The sequence below is a fragment of the Belonocnema kinseyi genome, chromosome 5 (assembly GCF_010883055.1).
Source record: "Belonocnema kinseyi isolate 2016_QV_RU_SX_M_011 chromosome 5, B_treatae_v1, whole genome shotgun sequence".
NCBI classification, from domain to species: Eukaryota; Metazoa; Arthropoda; class Insecta; order Hymenoptera; family Cynipidae; genus Belonocnema; species Belonocnema kinseyi.
This window is the reverse complement of record NC_046661.1, coordinates 45,793,684-45,815,112: the sequence shown is the minus strand read 5'-3', so window position 1 is coordinate 45,815,112 and position 21,429 is coordinate 45,793,684. Positions and strand designations below refer to the sequence as shown.

Sequence of the window (21,429 nt, the reverse complement as noted above, 5' to 3'; positions counted from 1 at the left end):
AGAGACGGCACTCCTCGCTCGACTCGTTCTCTCTCTCTCTCTCTAAACAGGAGCGTCGGCGGATCAAAGAGACTGTTGGTCTAGACTTTATATGTCTATGGGCGGACTAGCCCCTGAAAGTATGCAATGTCCTCTAAGCTCGGAGTCTGACTCGTACGATTTTTCCTGCAGAAATAAATTCCTCATTTTTTTCAAACGTTTTGTTATTATCAATACAAATCAATTTTTAAGTTTAAATAAAATCAGTCAAGACGTGGAACACTGATTTTAATCAGTTTATCGTATATATGAGGGTATTTAATGCATTGTTATGATGTTACACTAACCTCATTCCGAGCTTTTTTGGCAATATTAGTCCCCCACGCTTTTGCATGTCGAGAGCGTCTACGTCTTTTTTCTATATTTTATTTAGACATTTCCACTTTCAGCAACAATGCATTGAAACACTAATTTTTTAAAGCAATCACCGCTTTTACTCACTTTCAAATTTACTATAATCGTTTCTATGCTCGTATTCGTATGTTCGTACTAATAAAACGTAAACAAAACATAAAACTACGATAACCGAAGCAAAGGCGGTACTATAACTCTCCATATTTTTGAAAATACAGTATGGAAATTCTTGTACCTTGCAGACGTATACTTTGAATCATTATGAACAACTTTCTTACTGGAAGTATGTTGCAAGAATTAAATTTTTTAATGTTTTTTTAATTCGAAAGGTTTGCTCCGAGCTCAGCGGCGATTGCATACTTTCAGGTGTCAACCCGCCCGGCTCGCGCGCTCAAGTCGTTATTCTATTCGGGCCTTCAATTAAAACAATACATGATATTCAAATGTTTCGGTGATATTTTTTTAAATCCCTGTAATTAATATGTATTAAAAGAACTTATACGGTGACTATGTTTTCTATTATTATTTCGTGAGCAATTTGAAATTGAAAATCAAATTCAATATTTCAAAGTAAAAGCATCTGAAATTGTAGAATTGTAAAGTTGTATTCAATTACAAAAATTGTGATATAACATAAACATTTATTACAAAAATTTCTGGAAACTCGACATAAGGACACCATCATTCTCCGCAGTCAAAATGAAAAAAACAGTCTCAATTGTAATCCTTGAAAATGGAATTATTCTGAATGAAGGTTCGAAATAAAAAGGACAGCTAAATAGGAAATATTTAAAAAGTCAGAAATGAACCATGTTTAAAATGTCAATTGGACTTTTAGAAATTCTACAATTTCAATGTTAATGGAAAAGTTCAAATTTATAAATGAGGAAACTTTTATAATTTAATGCTTACCGTAAAACTTGAGAAATCTGAAATTGAAACCATTAAAAAATTATTTCATTTTGACATATCATTCTTTTTAATTGAGCTTTAAGGGTCAAACTTGTTTGAAAATTTGTCGAACACAAAATTTTCCATTTAAAAGTACATACTTCAAATTTTGAACGTTTCTGTTTTTTATTCGTTAATATTAGACAATCGTCTCTAGCCAATGTTTACAGTGAATCATAATTTGTTTTACTTTCATAAAAATGAATAATGTAATTAATTTTTAATTAAAAAATGAATTTTCTTGATTATAAAAGTCTTTTTCGTTGAATATATTATTTTTTTTATTTGAAAATTCAACTATTTGGTTGAATGTTGAACTTTTGTTATTAAAATATTTGCATACGCATACCCTGAACTTAGAAGAATACTACAGAAAATTGGAAACTTAAAATTAACGTAGGTAAGAGTAATCTAATTATATTTACCAGAAAACCATCAGAGATATGCATGTACCGCTACGTATGTATGATCAGGATATAGAATTTTAAAAAATCGTCAAATACTCAGGCCACCATATGTACACACATGGTGGCCGTTTGCTACTTTCCAGGCGCACAAAATGCATTAAATTTTCAGTTAATTGCAATAAAACAAGGACCATGCCATTTTTCGAAAAAGCTCTCTGGTCAGTCCTGTACGTAATCTTTTTTATTCTATGTTTGAAATATAAAATCATACAATTCAGAATTGTAGAAGAAAAGCTTGTCAGAGTAATAAATGGGCTAATTTTCAAGCCTGAGGAAGCACCTTAACACTATTACCTTATCCCTTCCTTGTACGAAGGTTGTAACATGGGGAAAGATAGCTTTGCTGAAAAGATTTCTTCACGCTGTCACGAGGTCGTCCGGGCTTTCTGCCCGTCCTACTGTCCGTTCTCTGGATCTGCAGAAGTACCTCTTCGCAGGTACTGAGTGGATTCTGAGCAACTTTTGGCTCACTAATCTCTTCTCCTGGAGAAACATCATTATGGTGAATATGACAGCGGGTGTCCTCATTGTGGATGCATCAAGTATGGAGTATACGACAACTGATGATTTTGCAATATCACCAAAGGAGGTGAGTCATGCGTAAAATGTCTATTCTCTGAAATAGCTGCGCACCTATTCTCCTAGGTAGAAAGTGAATTTAGTGTTTCCTCTTGAACTTTTTTATTCTTCTCGGAACAATCTGGACATAGCCGTCTTTGACAGAGAGGATGAAAAGGACGCATCAATGTGCCGTCCATTTTTGTGGATCTTCCTTCGAGCTGAATAACGTAGACTTCGCCTCCAAGTTGCGCAATAAGTGGAAAGGGTCTGTGCCATTTTAAGGCAAAGCCTGCGTTGATACGCTGCGCTTTATCGGAAAGCACGTGAGTTTTGACGATCACCATATCACCTACGTTAAAACGAGGCGACTGCCTCGCCTGTGGGTTGTACTTTTTCCTTATATAGGAGGCCTGGTGTTCCCACACTTCTTGTTGGAGATCCTCAGATCCTGGCTTAAAACTCAAAACTTGAGGAGTGGGAAAAGACCATTCGCCGGGTCTTTTGAGAGATGAGCCAAATAGGACGAATGCTTTTTTTAACTCATAATTTCCGACGCTCGGTCGGATTTGCTTGGGGATGATAGATCGGTGTAGTCCAAGGTATGGCACTCCGCCGTGTGCAAGCACTTGACCACAGCTTTCCGGTAAATTGAGTCTTGCTGTCAGAGAGAATCGAGCGAGGAAATCCATAGCGATCGAAGAGTTCCGATTCAAACAGATCGACTATTTTCTTAGTCCTAGCATCTCCGATCTGAAATGCTTCGACCCATCTGGAGAAAAGGTCTGTTACAACTAACAAAAACTTCTGCCCTCGAGGTGACCTTGAAAAGGGTCCCATTAGGTCAACTGCTACTATCTCCCAGTGATTTTGCGCTTGCCTTGGTCTTTGTTTCTCTTTTCCTTATGTATAAAAAGATTTACAGCAGGTACACAAGATGCAGGAGCGTACATAGCCTCGAGTGTCCTTTCGCATATAATTCCAAGTAAAGTGAACTTGTATAGCGCGTTGGGTCTCCTCTCCACCGGGGTGGCGTATGGTTGTCTTTTCCAGCAATTCACTTCCAACTGGAAGCAACTTCGTGAAGGTTAGTGTCAGCTTGCAGAGCTTCCTGGATTTTAACATAGAAGCTGGAAGCAGAAATAGCAGCTAGATAAGCGCCAGAAGAATTCGTTCCTTGTTCACACCCGGAGGCGGAAGATGATCATCATCGTCAAGAGTCTCAATTATACAATCTACATCTGGAGAGTGAGCAAGAGCTCCTGGTATTGCTGTTTGAGAATTCGGGCAGTCTTGAAGAGAAAAACTGAACTCTCCGAGTAGAAATTTCGAGGCAGTAAATATGCTTTATATTCCATGACACCCTATATGACTTCGAGGCAGTCTCTTTCCGCTTATTCATAGCGAAGTTCTGTTGGAGAAAACTTGGCACTTCCGTTACTTATGATGCACCTTGATCCATCATTTCTGATCTGAAAAAGAACTTTTCTCATCCCCACTTCACTTGTTTGTGGCTGAAGAGTGTAGGGGAGATCGAAGTCGGGCCTTCCAAGACTCAAAGGATTTGTGAACTGCATCTCAAGATGTTTGAATGCGGCGTCAGCTTCCGGAGTCCAATTCCACTTACTTGCTTCCTTGCGAAGTAGATTGGTAAGAGAAGCCGAGATCTCGGAATAGCGGGGAATGTATTCACGTACCCACCTGCATATTCCCAGAATCTTCTAAAGCCCCCTCTTGCTGGAGGGAACAGGTTAAGCTATGGATCGTTAACCTTTCTAAAACGAGCCTTAGGTGCAAAAGATGTTCTTCCCAACTACGAGAAAATATAATAACTTCGTCCAGATACACAATGCAGAAGACGTTGAGTAGATCCTGAAGGAAATTTGGCGCCATTCAAGTTTGAAAGGTGTTTATGGCGGTTTTCAAGCCAAGGCGCATGACTTTAAACCTGTAGGTACCATCGTCCGAAGCTCCAAAGGCCGCATAATTTCTGGAATCAGGGTCCTAAGGGACTTGCCAGTATCCATTTTTAAAGACCAATGTAGTGAAATATAATGCATCCCCGAACTCCTTGATCGCGTCTGGAATCAGTGTTAGAGCTTGAGTAACGTTCCCTGTGATTGAATTTAAAGCTCTTAAATCTATGCATAACCAAGGCTCCCCATTCTTCTTTTTTGTGAGAACAATAGACGAGCAATATGGAGACATGCATGGCTCGATAATATGCTGTTGTAGCATGTATTTGATTTGATCTTGGATAATCTTTTTTTTCTTGCGAATAAGGATGGGGGCATTTCCTGACAGGTCTCGTGTTAGTCAAATTAATCTTGTGAGTGATTGACCGTGTCTGCGTGAAGTGACCTTCCTTGTAGAAAGCTCGACAATGCTGCTGTATTATGAACTCAAATTGAGATGATTATATATCACTTGCTGTTCTTCATTCCAAGAGATACCCAAGAGCATTGGGTCCCTCATTTCTTCACTGACCAGGAATGTCGATATCATTGGGTGACCTTCAATAGTATATTCAAGGTAAATTTCACCAATAACTTTCATGGCGATACCATCTGTAGCAAGGTCGGTGTGGCCTGGTGCATTCTTTAGCTTTCGAAGTTCCGTTTCACCTAGATATCGTGAATGTGTGATATTATCTGATGCTGCAGTATCGTATAGAGCCTGGATGTCGTGTCCACTAAACTGGACTAAAACTCGAGACAGTTTTCTATTGGTGCTAGAAGCAGTTGTTAATCGGGCTGTAGGATTATCTGACGAACGTTGTCTATTTGGCCTACTCCAGTTTTCCTGCTAAGGATTTTCTTTACCGCCTTTATCTTGTTCTTTGACCTTCACGGGACAGTCACGATTACAATGAAACCCAGGACACTGCCAGCACCTAGGAAGTTTGGATGAGTTATCTTTTTCTTGGGCATGAGGCTTGGATTCTGGTTTTCTTGAGATCATTTTTGAGATGTCCGCTTTTCCTATTTCAGAGTTTATAGCACACGTGAGTAAATCGTTGAATGTGCGAGGCGAATCTGCTCGGACACCTGCTTCAGGGTGGAACAAAGAAGTTCCCAGAAGGCAGACACCATGGTTTTTTCTGGTTCCTATCGCCGAAGACGTTGATGGAGCTGTATCTTTTTTTGCAAAAAGTCACTAGCCGATTGCTTCTCTCCCTGTTTAAAGGAATATAGGGAGGTAAGCAAACGTCCGATGACACTTGGATTATCAAATCGTTGCAGAAAAAATTCTCTAAAACGTTCAAAGTCGAATTCGAGAGTTCGGTAAGTTTCCAACTTTCTAGTAGCCTCTCCTTTGAGGGCCTGACCTGCGATGCGAGTACGAATGTTTAGCGGAACGTTGTTATCAATGAAGTAGGCCTGGAGTTCATCCAAAAATCTCTGTGAATCTTCCAAATCAGTTCCAAATCAGTTGACCGGTGGAATATCTTGCTGGTATCCAGGTTGGTTATCGACTGGATGAAGTAGACCTGCGTTTTCCCTGGCTAGTTTCTGATCCACAGCGAGGCGTTGCGGCACCTCATTTTGCTGGAACTGGTTATTCCCAGGCTAGCCATGCCTACTGGTGTCCAGCGGTGCGATGTTTTGGTTACTTTTAGACATGTTTAGATTTTTTAGCTGAAGCACACGATTCTGTTAGGCCTTTGGAGAGTCGACTACGGACCCTTGTGTGAGAGTTTGGTATTCTCGAACGCTAGGTGGTGGAGTTCTTTCTACCAAGAAGTCGAAAGTAGATCTTCGCCTGGGATTTTCTCGGTTAGGCACCACCGGGTGTTGTTTCCCACGCCCGTAAGTGTATTCTGGTTTATTGGGAATCATTCTGTGACTGAGTGCCTTTCTGTCAGGAGTCCTTGAAGTAATTTCGGAGATACAGACTTTATTGGGTCGTTATTGGGAAGGTGCAACTGCCTAGCTACAACCTTTCAGATAAAAGGTTGCCCCACGTTGGGCGTCAGAAAATTTTGACTAACCCCGATATTTAATTCAAAGATTATTGTAGGGAGAGATTAATTCTCTATAATATAGCGCACAATTTTATTCGTAAATTATTTCAATACCTAAGACAAGAGGCTCCCGTGAGATCGGGTCTCTTATGTGCTTCAAATAAAATATAAACAGTAAAAGGGACTTCCAAGGGATCGGGTCCCCTCTGATCTGAAAAATTATTCGAAAACTTGAAAGAGACTCTCACGAGAGCGGGTCTCTCTTGCAATGTTGTAAAGAAAAATGAAACTATTAAGGCATCGGGTCCCATTCACTCTTTCTCCTGCGTTTTGATTTGGATTCTCCGAATTTGAATTTTGTCCGGACTGGTTTTACAACAACGGAACGAAGCCTGTTTTCAATTGCCCCGAAGCCTAGTTCGTGCTAGTGACGTTGACCATCGGAAGACAGAAGATGCACCGGGGGTTCATACCGAATGTTTTCGGTGATGTGCGGTCCTTCTCTTTCCGGAGTGACTCTGAGAGAGGAGGCGCAGATATTAAGAATCTCCTTCTCAGCTTCGGAAGTGTTAGAAGTTTTTTTAGATTCTAGAACTCTAAGAGGGGAGGAATTTCAGCCAGGAAACTCGGGATCGTAGACTTCGTCGTCGCGGAGTAAATTCAACGATGATCCAATTTTCTCACTCGTCTTTCTGTGGGAAGTTTCGCGACCGAGATATTCCGCTCGGACGAGATTTTAAATCATTGCAAAAAGGCACGGGAATGTTTACGTGAATCCACGGAGATGTTAGGGCTCGTATAGTCAACGCGTTACGGCTTTTCGTGTTAATTCGCTTCCCTAGACTAGGCCGTTTGCTGGGTACCCGAGTGTACCTGGTACGTTTCTGGGAACCGAAAACCCTGATAATGGTATCACGTGCGTAGAATCGTCCAAAAAGCGTGCGTCATATACCGGAAACGTTGTTGCCGGAATAAAGTTCGGAACACTTGTCGTCGGCGTAGTATCGCTCAGCGGGACGTTGTTGAACTCTATACACGCGAAGAGATAACTGGTGCAGATGTCAATGTCTCCTGAGCAACGCGTTTTTTAAGCGAAAGTCTCCTTCGTAGGTTGGACCGACACTTTTTCTTCTTATGTGATTGATCCTCCATGTAGCTGAAAATCTGGAAAAGGCAAGTACAAGAAATCACAAATTATAAATAAATGGGTTGTCGGTCCTGGATGGAAGCTCCTTTGTTGGGCCTATATGCAAGACTCAAGATTTAGGTTCTGGTAGGAAACTCCCTAGTTGAGGTTCCGAGCGAGAACTCGTTTTCGATCCTCGACAGGAACTCCCATATTGAGATTCCGTGTAAGAACACGTTTCCGATCCTCGTTAGAAACTCCCTAACTTCGGTCCCAAATTAGAACTCAATTTCGTTGGATGATTCGGAGACTCCGAAGCGTGACAATTCTTTCATTATTATGTAGCGCCACGATAATGGGATCTGGTTTCGTGAAATAGAAACTGCGTCATCAGCTGGAATTCGGCCGCTGGAAAATCCGACGAGACAAGGCGAGGCTTGAGTGTAGCTAAGGGATACTCCACAGGCCACCCGTGTCGAGGTGTGAAGTTATCAACAAGACTTTTCGTTAGCAAGACGTACTGGTCGGAGATCTACGATCGAATCTTTTTACGACGAAATTTCGCCCTATATTAATGTATGTTCGCCGAGAAGGCAGCGCGCCAGTCCATGCTGATTATTTTTGACGTAGAAGAGGTAAGCGGAAATTGAACTAATTAATAGATCAAGTGTACCAATCTGCGATGATCGGGAGTGGGGCTACTTTCACGTTATTAAGAACGCAAATTTCTGCTGAAACGTACCCGTAATTGGTTTAGATCGTGGGGTGACCGAATTTGCCTCGAAGCCTCGACGATGCCTCTCTGGAATTGCCAATACAGCTATTTTATTATTAATCGTGTACAACAAATACATGGAAGTAGGATTATGAACCTAAACTTAACACTTACGATTTTTTATTGTACCAAGTTTAAAGTTGCATTACAACTTATTCTAATGTAATAAGAAAACGCAGCGGAAAAGAATATTTTTTTCGTAATATGAATTGAAATTATGAGCACGCAGTGTGGGTGACACAGTTGAGAATGGTTGAAAGAAGTCTTATGAATTTTTCAGAATTTTTCTGAGGATATATGGAGAGAAATTTCGGGAGATTAATTCGCGCTCCTAACTCCTTGATTTTATTACGCTTTGGCGCATGAACTAAGATCTCGGAAGCCTTGCTTTTAAAGCATAGGTCTCGAAGTTTCAGGCAAATGCCACACCCCTTTGCTCTCAAGTCTCAAATTCTATGCTTTTAGATCACAGAGTCCTAGACTTTAAATCGCATAAAAATTGTATCTCCAAAATCACGCGCTTTCATGAATTAATCTATTGAAATTTTTCTCCGTGTAGAAACACAACAAAAATTAATAAGAAAATAGGGACGTTACCCTTCTAACTCATCCAATATGGCGGCTAACGGTTTAAGATTCTGCGAACTTTGTTTTATTGTATCCTTTCAAATGGTTGACTCAACATTTTTTTGCCTCTGGGGGCAGTTTTTGCATGCTTTCGCGGCTATACCCTTTTTTCTAATATCTGCATAGTACATTATGCTTACTGAATTTCGCATAATTTTATAAAAATTGTATAAAATCTTTTCTCCAAAATACCATAAAACATATATGTTTGTACTTTGATATATCAAAATTCTAAAACAAATCAGCCCTAGACAATGTTATTGATCTAATTCGGTAAGGAGTTGCTACGGAAGAAGTAAACACTTCAGCCTGTTCGTAAATTAATATTTTTTCCCAAAAAGCATTGAACTTTTTTCAATATTATTGAGTTCATATTTAGCCCAATTTCGTTCGAATTTCTTTAACTTATGACGAAAATTGTGAAAAATGTTCTCTATAGCTGTCACCTTAGACTGAACATGGCATAAAAAAACTGTTAAAATTTAATAATACACAACCTAACCCATATGCGAAATTCGGTCGGATGTCAGAGCTTGACCATCGGTCCAAAATCGGTGCTGCTATGGTAACCGACCTACGGTAACCACAGTTGGGTCGACTAAGATGTTTTCAAGCTGCCATCAATTGTGGCAGATTGATCGTTACGACCACAATAATGCGGTCAGTCTGACTCTAGAAACAGCAGTCGGATTGACATAAGTCACCTTGATGCACCCGATGGTCGGTCAAACATTGGCCCGAGTATGAGCAGACCGTCGGATAAACTCTGGTTGATTCTTACAAATAGACCGTGAAACTGCAGTCGCCTCAACTGTGGTCAAGAGTTGGCCTGTCCGCTGACGTCAGATATGCCCGTAACAATGGGTGCACATAACCTGCTTCATTTCGAAAGATTTGCTTTCGGCCGCTGTTAATCTTCTCGTATTATTGGGAGTTCGGATTGGTGTGTTACTCGTATAAATATATAAATGTTCAAAATAAGCCATTAAAAATTATTAACCAAAAATAGAAACGTTTAAGGGTAAATATTTATTATTTAGATATCTTCTAAATTATCAACTTTAGTTTCAAATCAACAAAAATGAAAAAACTTTGTTAATTTGTGACACAATATCATAAATAAGAAAGTCCTAATGAAACATTCAGAATTATTAATTGAACGATGCTGCAATTCGGAATGTATCTATTTTAATATATAATAAAGTTAATTTTAAATCCTGCAAAATTTTAAAATGACAAAAAAGCATCGAATACTGAATATTTTCAAAGTATAACTTCCCAATTTCTCAACCCTCTTTCCAAATTAATCTATGAAGAAAATACAACACAAAGTTTTTGTTAACAAACTTCAAGTGTTTCGATAGCCGAGTGGTCAGAGTACGCGGTAAAATACACTAGTTTAGTTACGGTTCGGATCCTGGACGAGTAAGATTTTTTAAAGCATTAAAGCGTGCGATTAAAAGTGTAAGTAACCGTGTGTGTGAATTATATATTTATTAATGGTAAAAAGTGAGGATTATAATAATCATTTTAAAAATAACTTTTTTTAAATTAATTTTTGTCAAAGGTTGAGCCGGCGACATCTTAATAGACGGCACATATATGGGACCAAATGTTGGCCCGACGTGGAGAAGTCAAAGGCGGTTGACCGTTATCATTTAGCTGGTTGGCCCGACCAGTGGCGCACAAAGTTGGACCGATCGTCCGACGGTTGGCTCGACCGTGGGCCGACGGACAATTCGCACCTAGGAACGTATACAAATTTCATTAAATTTTTGTTTATTTAGTTTTATATGGTACTTCTGTATGTATTTTAAAGCACCGATTCTGAAACTAACCTTCTCTTTTTCGTAAAATCAACATTTTTAGATATACACTGGTAACCGGTTTAAGTTTACGCCCGGATTAGTACACTCTCGTTTACGTTCACTCGGTGGTTTTCGTTTAGGTTTACTTTCACCTCCCCAACAAGTTCTCAGTGCTCCGCTAATTCAAGCTTCCCATATATATGTCAACCAATCGCATCAGCATATGGAGGGGCTCCTCTCGTGGTGAGAACGATGGTGGAGCCCTTTCCGAGTAAATCTAAGTGAGATGCTTTCGTTTCAGAGGAGTAAACTTGAACCGGGTTAAGTGTATTTAAAATTTTATTTTCAATATCACATAAAAATCAAAAGATCCTATGGCGCACGCACAGAACCAACACAAAAAATAAGGTAATTATCAAAAACATATGGGCATAGTTCAGAAAATCGGTGTTTCCACTTTTTAAACCTGTTTTTATGAAAAACCTGAAAAGAGAAAACATTTTCGCCTTCAGTTTCATAGAACAATTAGTGGAAAACAACATTTTTACCTTATGTATACCCAGTGTGCACCGGGACGTCCCAAAGACGTCCTCAATATTTACCTCTATGTCACATGATTTAATGTCTTTAAGACATCGTTTGGATCTTTTCATGTCTTTAAAAGGTCCTCAGGACGTCCTTAAGACGTCCGCCGAAAGACGTATATAGGACAAGTTTATGACTTGTGTGCCCACTGGGTAAACTGTATAACATTATCAATTTACAAAATGGTAGACGCATGTATTTTGTTCACGTATCGGAAAGGCCTTTTAGTGGATTTTACTGACACTCATTTATTTTCTAGTTTATAAATATTCCTAATTTCTAACAACAACAAAATTGCCCCAATCATATACAGTTTTCTCACGGGGTCCTTCAGGAACACTTAAATTTTTTTCTTGTTACTCCTTACAGTCACCTCAGGGAATTCGCTTAGGGATGATTTTTTGTACAATTTCAATACGTTTCATGGTATTTTGGAGGAAGAATTTAATATTTCGTTTCCGAAAAATTATCAAGATTTTAGCGAAGTTATCCAAACAGCCTGCTCCGTCTTACTTAATGGTACTGTATAATTGAAAGGTATGCACTTTCCCCTTCAAGCAGAAAAAAACCTTGCAAACATGTCTCGAACTCTCTCCAGTCACTCATGATGTCTTTAGAGATTGAAGAAGAAGTAGCACGATAGATTGACTCCTTCAAATATGCATAAAGCGGCAATTACCATATTCGTTTCGTGTACCGAATCCTCATTCTGTATAGTCTGGGATCCGAAAAGCAGAGTTTGTGTCCATTTTAGGTCATGATGATTTGATGATTGATTCTTATACAGAATTTTCTCCTTATTCCGAATATGTCGCGTGCACATATCAAATTCCCGGTCATTTTGTTGTTATTTGACATTTTTTGAGTTTAAATAAAAAAATGTCACATCTCTGAAATTTAATAAATTTTTGAAAATATTTTTTCATAATCATTTAAATAAGTGTGATATGCACAATTTGAATTAATGGTGTATGTTGATTTAATTGATAATTTTTGAGGAAAAAAACAATAAAATAGCGTTTTAATGAATAACTATTTCTATAGTATATTTTTTATTATTTTACCATTTTGGTTGTAATCATAGAGTACTCGCTGAGACGAACACAATTTCTTTTAAAATTCTTTCAAATCTACTATTAGTTTAATTTTCACAAAATTCGAAATAAATACAATCTATTCACGTCTGTGTGAGCGAATGCGCGCCTTTGGGCGAGGGTTCAGTCGAGGTTTGAAACCTGCAGCTTCCAAGTCCACTCGCTGATGGTCTTACTAACATTAATATACACACCGACGTGAAAAGTTTGTATTATTTGTATTTATTTCGAATTTTATAAAAACGAAACGAATAGTCTAATTGAAGAAATTTCAAAACAAATGTACAACAGATATCGTTTTTTATTATAACGCTATTTTATTGTTTTTCTCGAAAATTAGCAATTAAATCAACTGAAACAATACCGTTCTTGTAGCGAGACTGTGTACGCTCTTCAAAACCACCAGTGGGAAAATATATTGAGTCACATGGAGAATTCAGTTTAGTGATGCTGAATTTTAAACCCAATCTCTAATGAGATATTAGGAATCACGATTTTTCATCATTATGCCCGTGACGCAATGGGTGATTCTGCTCAGCAGAATCACCTTTTCCCTGGTTGAATCTACTTTAAATGAACTTACACAAAATCCCCTAATGAGATACGACAATTTTCTTTGTTTAATTTTAAATATCTGATTACAGTGCTCAAGAATTTATTAAAAGAAAAGAAAACTATTTTCTTAATAAGTCTTGCTCATATTAAGAAAGGATAGAAATACCAAGCAAAAGAAACGGTTCATTCGCCGGCATATAAATCTAACATGAATGAATTTAAGGGGCAGTATCTCTTCCTATGAAATTTCGACCCGTTAATTAGAATCGAGCAAGAGATACTGAGAAGTAAACACGACGTGACGCTTTAATCTAATTTTGCATTAAAGGATTTAACTAGGTGACGCGCATATATTATTCGCGAACCTAACCGGGTTGCAATAAGGGAGAACCGCGATCCATCCCTTAGAGCTTGGTGCTCTGCCGACACATCGGTAGAAAGACCAACTTTCTTGTCGGGAGCGGCTATTTAAAAGCGAATTTACATAGAAAAACAACGGATTTATATTCGTTGCAGCTCATTTGTTATACACTCAAAATAATCTTTTTTTCTCAAAATGAGAATACTCTAATAGCGCATTCGTTTATCCTGTACTGGTGTACTCCATGAGCACACCGATCGCTCCTTCTTACTTCTTCCTTCTCACTCCGACCAGGCTGTGTCGACTCTCATGTGTTGGTTTAACTACTTGTAGCGACTCTAGCGGAATCTACAAGGAGGTGGCAAACTAAAGCGTATCTAGGTGTTCGTGCACGTATATGTGTATATTATTTGAGTGTGTTGCATGAATTACAATCAGATAAAATAAACGAATTAATTCCAAATTTTACAAATTTAAGACGAAAAATTTATAAATACTGTTTCCTGCATCTTTTTTTAGCATAAATTTGTACAATTCTGCATTAATTTTCTAATCAATAAAGAAATACATGACACATAGAATGTAAATTTTTTCAACGTTTTATTTATTCGCATTATAATAGAGAAGTGAAATCATTGACATCCTGGCACAGCACAAACATTTTAATTTACTTAACTTCCTTTATTTTTCAATTATATTTTTCAATACGACCAGACACAACTTTTTTAAACTTAGCAAAATTTGACATTTGTTGATGAAAAAATAACCTCAACAAACACTAGAATGGCGACGCAAAGATATTTTAAGAAAATATTACCCCCACTTCTGCATCTATAGTAGAGCCATCTACAAGGAAGTGGATAACTACTAAAGTATATGCGATCATACGCGCCCATGGGAGTCGGCCCAGCCTGACTCCGACCTGCTTCGGTGCAGATCGAAGTGCACCAGTACAAGATAACCGAATACGCTATAACTGTAAAACAATAACTTGAAAATAGCTGCATTTTCATTCTCCGCTGTTTTATTTTTGTTGCGACTCAAAACAAAACCAAAGCAGCATACAATTGAGGATCGACATTTTTTTGTACTTTATGAAACTAGAATTTAATCGTATTCACATTCAAATTCATCAGAATTTAATAGCTTTATCGTTACCAATAGCAATTGATATCAAAGTAATTCTACTATGGTTACAGAAATCAAATTCAATTTGGTGAATCTTAACAGAATTTACCGTAATTCAATCAATTCGTGGAAATTCAATTAGTGCTTGGCGGGGTAAGCATGTAAAAATTGCCGCCACCCACTTAAAAAGCCTAAATAGGCACCATAAATATTTATAAAAATAAAAAAAGTCTACTTTATCATATTTTTTGCCAAATTAAAATTCTCATCTGTTATTTAGATCAGAATTGTTTTTCTACTGTTTTTGCAAAACGCGTTGATGATCACAGAAATTTTTTTTGTGGAAAACCCTTACTCAGTTCCAGGAAAATCAATTTTCAAGAAGAGAGTGTCACAGTGTGTCAGCCGATTTTGGTCTTTCCGGTAGTGATAAATGATAAAATGAACATGTGTTATTGTTGTACAATGAAGAAATTGAAATATATGCCTTTCATGGATATCATGACAAATTGTTTTATCACACAAGTCTTTATTTTTAATGCCTGGGAGAAAGTATCTTAAAAGTGTTGTTACAAAAACAAATACGATTTGGAAACAAATCTTTATAACACGATGTGTATGTGAATTTTTGAGAATTTTCCAGCCAAAAACCGCATTTTTAGAAAATGTTCAGTTACGCATTTTTGCCTTTTCACGCTCCATATTTTTTCACTAACGTCGGTTGAGCCGTTTTAAAGAAAAACTACTTTTTTTATTTTTCCTTCCTCCTTCCATAACTGAAAAAAAAAATTCGAGTTGAAACCTAATGTTTTGAAAAATTTTATATCACTTTACCTTTTCGCTTATTATCGTCTAGAATAAAGCACTAACTTACCTTAAATAAGGAATCAGAATTTTTTACTGGAACAAAGTAAAGCATGCTCCTAAATTTCAATATTCAGTTCTGAAAGTAAGTGGAAGGTAACATGAAATAACCGGTAACACTTTCTTTACCTAAAATAAAGGAATATACCTTCCTGAATTTCAGGTTCGTACTACCTTGCATGACGTTACAGAATGCTTGCGCTACTATACAAATTGTGGCCATTTATCCTAGTCACGTCACTCCAATATACCATGTCGCGTTGGTCAGTGTCGGCTATGATACTATGTTTCCATAATTCGTGGAGTTTTAGTTTCACAGAATTAAAAAAGTGCTGCAGCAAAATCATTTCCATTTGTCAGCCAATATTTGGATTATTAAACCCTTAAAAATAATTTAATTATTACGAAACTTTTCACTTCGCAACGTCGGTTTCCTTTCAATACATTACGTAAAGCTATTTTCCGAAAATTTTGGACCCCATCTGCCTCCTTCACACCGTTTTTTCCATTTTCCCTACTTTTCCTGTATTTTCTTGCAAGTTAGAACCCAACTTGTATATTTTCTAAAATGAATAACTATATAAGAACAGCTGAGTAGTGTCGGTTAGGCGTGAGAAATTTCTGTCTTTTAGTTTGAATAGTACCCTTAATTTCTTTATTTGTCTTTTTCGTCAGTAATTGACTTTTTTATCTGTTTAACTGATCTGTATATCATATATTTTTTGTATTAAAGTCATTTTATCTTATCACGAGAAAATGAATTTTTTTACTTTTCTAATTTCTTCACCGCTCTATAATTTAAAAGTATATATAAGGGTTAACACCCGTACAGAAATTTTGGTTGGGCGCCGGTCGGGCTCCGATCGGGAAAAATGTGGGCCAGATAGGGTAATTTACATTACATTATCTGTTTATATTGCTTGAATTTATCGATTAGAGTTTGCATTTCGAAGAAAACTATTATGCTTTGACAATCAATGTTCAAATTTTGAGCTATTACATACACGCACACACAAATCTATTTTAATTAGAACTATTTTTGAATCTTCTTAATATTCTTTTGGAATGATTTTTATTTGACTAATGCACATGGGGCACGTGGAGTGAGATTTGAAAAGTGAGATTATATTCGAGAAAATATAAAAAGCATTTTATCTATTATGTTACTAACCCGGAAATTCATACGTTTGGTATAAATTAATCTCTATTTTCACAATATCAGCAACAAAATATAAAATTCTAAAAAGCTGGAAAATATTTTTTTATTTACATACATAGTAAATGCCCTCTAAATAATGACGCTTTCTCGAATGTATTACTGGAAATCTTCAGAAGCTATAAATGAAATGTAATGTTGATTCTAGCGAATTAAAGCTTATCTTTGCCTTTATTACGGATATAAGAAATGTCACCAACAATTATGTGATTCCGAAGTCGCAGTCTACTTTTTGCTTTTGGCATTTTAAGCTCGATGAAAGAAAAACAATAACACGAAATTAACAGAAAACTTGGCATAATCTTGTCTAACCTAATCCGACTCGACGTGGTTCTGACGCGAGCCACGCCATCTGCCCCCTAACGGCCACATGCAGAAAATCCGATCGGGCCCAGATCGGAATTCGAGAATAAGTTGGGCAATTTCTGCACGGGAATTTAAGAGTTTTTCATTTACATATATGCGTATATAGTGTAGCAATATAGGCTGAATATGTGTGTGGGGGCAGTTTTTACATATTTACCCCCTTGGCCTTCTGATCGAATTCAATCAATGGAAGTTCCGAAAATATCTTTGTCTGGAATTTGATTAAAAGGAAAACATTTTAAAATCCTTGTAATTTCGATTTTTTAATACTCTTCAAATATAAATCAGTGAAAAAATCACTGATTGAAATTGTAGTTAGAAAATTCACTGATTAATCAGTGATTTCGGACTTATTCACTAATCATTTTAGTAACACCAGAGTACTGATTCAGATTTAGAGAGTACGTTATTTCATATGCTTAAGAGATTATGATTATCCCGAAAGAATTAAAATTGCATACAAAATACTTGTCACCACCATCAGAGAAACTTTTAACTTGTTTGTGATTTTTAAAGTACGCCAAATGCAAAGAAAAAGCCGAATATGAAACTTGAAAGGAGTTACTGTAAATACACGATGTTTGCATACTAGAACCACCCAACAAATTTCAGAAGGAAATTGCAGAATTCACCGAGTAGAAAGTGCTCGTCAAAGAATGTCTGGATATTTTTGAACGTTGAGGAGCGCACTGATGAGGACACAAAAAAATTACTGCCATCTCGAAAAGGTGGAGCTTTAATCGAACATCAGAAGATAAAACGATTCGACGAGAAACACAGATGGAAATAGTATGAGCAGTGGGTTGGAATTCAAAGAAAGAGACAATCATGGGATCGTTAGGACATTCATCAAACTAGCTTCTGCTTATTCGTGAATGATCAAACATTCTTTTTCTGACCCGTTTTGTTCTCACACTTCACTTTAAAACACATTCACTAAATAAAATATAGTTAGACATTTCACTGATTAATCAGTGATTTTGGACTTATTGACTAATCAGTTTAGTAACACCAGATTAAATCATTTGAAATATAACCTCCAAGTTTCCAAGCTGTTGCCACTCTTTTATTTAAGTAGCAACAATAATTCTTTAAGGTCCCTGACGGACCGAATGAACCGAATGGAGCCTCTACAAAGTACCCGTAAAGACCCCAATCGGTTCCTCTTTAAAAAAACTCAAAAAAAAAAAGCAAAATCAACTTTTAAATCGTTGAAATTCGGATTCTACGTTAAAATTCCCTATAGAATGTCACGGAATAATCACAATAGTTTTTTTTGCAACGGTCAAAATTTAAAAAAATATAAGACGTATAACGCCTGTTGATTGCTACACCTTAAACGTATCATCTGTAAGTAGTAGTCAACAGGCGTTATAGATCTTTATCTTTTTTTAAACTTTTTACCGCTGAAAAAAAAGTTTTGAGATTACTCCGTGAGTTCACAATAGAAAATTTAACGTAGAATCCGAATTTCAATAGTTTAGAAGTTGATCTTCCTGTTTTTTCGAGTTTTTCTAAACAGGAACTGAATGGGGATCCAATGGGGTCTTTACGGGTACTTTGTAGAGGCTCCATTCGGTTCCTTCGGTCAGCCAGGGGTGCTTCCTCAGGCTTGATAATTAGCCCATTTATTTACAAATGACAAGTTTTCTCCCACAATTATGAATTGTTTAATATCATATTTCGACCACATAACCTTTATTGGTAAATACAATCTCTCAAATAAGGATTTTTTGAAAAATGGTCTGGTTCTTGTTTTATTATAATTAATTGAAAATATGATGCATTTTATACGCCTGGGAAGGATCACACCGCCACCATGAGTGGACCCATGATGAAAGAAAATCGGAGCCGCTAGTTACCGAATGAAACTATAGAGTGTTATTTTTTCGACGATACTTTAAACATCGTAAACCCAGGATCGAGCCCAGGATTTTGATTAAGTGCCTCACTCAACCATCCTATTCTTAGAGATAATAGCCGGTTGAGAGAAATTAAAAATGACTAAAATATTAATTAATTTAATTTCAATATTCTGTATCAGGTGCATTAGATAACGATGAGACGATTAACCATAGAACCATCCACCGGGGTAGTACGCTATCCCATTCAAAGTTCAAGGTAGGCTTCTGACTAAGGATATGTGCAGTTTGGTCCGGGACCCTAACCAGAATTCACTTCAACTATTCGGCAGTCAACCTCTGTAAACGAGCGATATCATCTGCGTTTTGTGTAAGTTTTGTGCGGACGTGATTATCTTGTGGGGTAGCGCAGTATCTCAGCGGACTATTTAAGTTCGAGAATTGTCTCAGCAATTTATCGGACAAATGGCAAAAATCTGTAAAAATACTAGTAAAATTTATTATTAAAATTTAGATTTATTATAAATAATCAAAAATGTTTATAAATACTCAAAATTTAGGAAATAATACTTAATTCATTCTACAGCGGAACAATTAGAGCACAGGGCCGTCCTGTGCTCAAATTGCTCCGCTGTATAATAAATAGCCATATCGTATGTATCATTTTCTCATTTTTGAGTATTTATAAATATTTTGGATTATTTATAATAAATCTGAATTTTGATAATCAATTTTGTTGCCAAAATATTTAAAAACTAGAAACTTAAAGCTTAAAAATTCTTTTTTCAAACCTTGATACAACCATTTTTCACTGAGATACATCTTTCTGAAAAATCACTAAAAATTCGGAAAATTTTGTTCACCCTTTAATTTTTCCATTAGTGTATAATTACATTTTGTTGCAATAACAGCTTGAAATCTAATCTAATTAATTTTAAATTTTTTATTTACATTTACTTATCTAGGTTTTGAAGGCGAAAAACGAACATTAGTACAAGTGGAATCACAGAAAAAGGAAAACGAGCAGGATATTCAAACCAGTGTGGCCACTATTTTTCGAATTTTCGTCTCCCAGCTTGCTTCTGGTTCTCCCGGGAAATATTTCTGATTCCTTCCAGTTTAGAAAAAAATTAACTCTCTTTTCGAAAAACAGTTTTTTTAGATATACAGTGTAGACACGCTGGGGATTGCCAACAAGTATGCAAGACTGCATACATGCCCATAAGAATAGCATTGTCGTGTAAGACGGATTGCATCAGCAAACCCTTCTGCAAGAAATCAATTGACTTTGAATCATATAAGTAGGATATTGAAATTTTAGTGTCTTATAAAGAAAAATACAAAGATGCATTTTATTATACACTAACAGTAATTTCAGGCGCGCAAATCGTCATCTGAAATAAAAATAAAAATTATTGAACTATTTTTGACAATTTAATAAGAAAAAGGAATGAAATTGTTATAATTTCTTGATCTGAGGGTGGCATCCCATGGTTGCAGAAGTGCGTTGCGTTTTGCGTAATGCGTCAAATCACTAGACCTTTCAGCTAATCACAGTGTTTCTCTGAATAACTAGGAGAATATTATTGGCTGAAATGTCTAGTGAATTGACGCAATACGCAAAGCGCAACGCAATTCTGCAATCATGGGACGCCAACGTAAGCCCGACAAAGTAAATCATTTTATTTTGAATTGAAGAATCACGACATTGATTGATTTCATATTTAAAATTCAGAAAATAAGGCAATGTCAAAAACTTATAAATTGAATATTTTAAGATTAGATTATAGAAAATTCATAGGAATTAAAATAGTTTTGTTAATGCTTAAAAGCGTTCAAAATTAAAAAATTAAAAATTGAAAACTTTTAAATTTAAAAAATTATAAATTTAAAGAGATCAAGATTTGACAATTTAATATTGAAAACTAAATTGAATCCTGTAAAGTGAAAGCATCTGAAATATTCTAGAATTTCAAATTGTTATTACATAACGACATTATAATTTGATATTGAAACTTATTGAATAGATTTTCGTAAAATCAAAGAATGAATTCAATTATACTAAACAAACTTTCAAACTAAATAGTAACTTTAAATTGAAACATTAAAAATGAAAAAATGTTCTACTCCAGAAGCTTGAAACTGAAACAAATGAGAACTTCATTTTAAACTGAAAAAATGTATAGTCACCAAAAATTGTATAATTAAAACTTTTTTATAAACAAACCCTTGTGGAATAATGGAGGGGGCCCCCGTCAGGGTCCCGCATTGATTGCCCTTAAAGCTCATCGAGCGAAATAAATACTTAAGCTCGGGAGGAATGAAATCAAAGTCCTAACAGAAATGTTTATAGGACATGGAAACCTCCGGTATCACAGACATAAGATAGGGCTTGAAGAAAGTCCCCTCTGTCGTCTGTGTGAAAAGGATAATGAGACTTCCACTCATATTCTCTGTCAGTGACCTGCGATTGCGGGGAAACGTGTAACAATCACATGCAGCTTCTGCAACAGTGAGTCTGAAATATTAGCCAACAGCGTGGCTGCGGTCCTCTCTTTATGGAGAGGGCTTTGGGGCTATGCTTAAGGCGTATAAGAGGGGACGCAACGGGATCACCCAAGGCGTCAGGGGCTTTGACGGTCTCAACCCAGAATTTTAAGTATAATAATTTAGGAAAAACTTTAGTTTCAAGGCCTCAGACTAAATTGATATTATAAACATTTGAAAGA

The 21,429-nt window shown here is 36.7% G+C and overlaps 1 protein-coding gene across 3 annotated transcripts in view; it reads right to left on the bottom strand.

Moving 5' to 3' along the window:
* LOC117172772 overlaps nucleotides 1–21,429 on the bottom strand; it is a 211,727-nt gene that overhangs the window by 136,147 nt on the left and 54,151 nt on the right. The gene's annotated exons all lie outside the window — the stretch shown is intronic.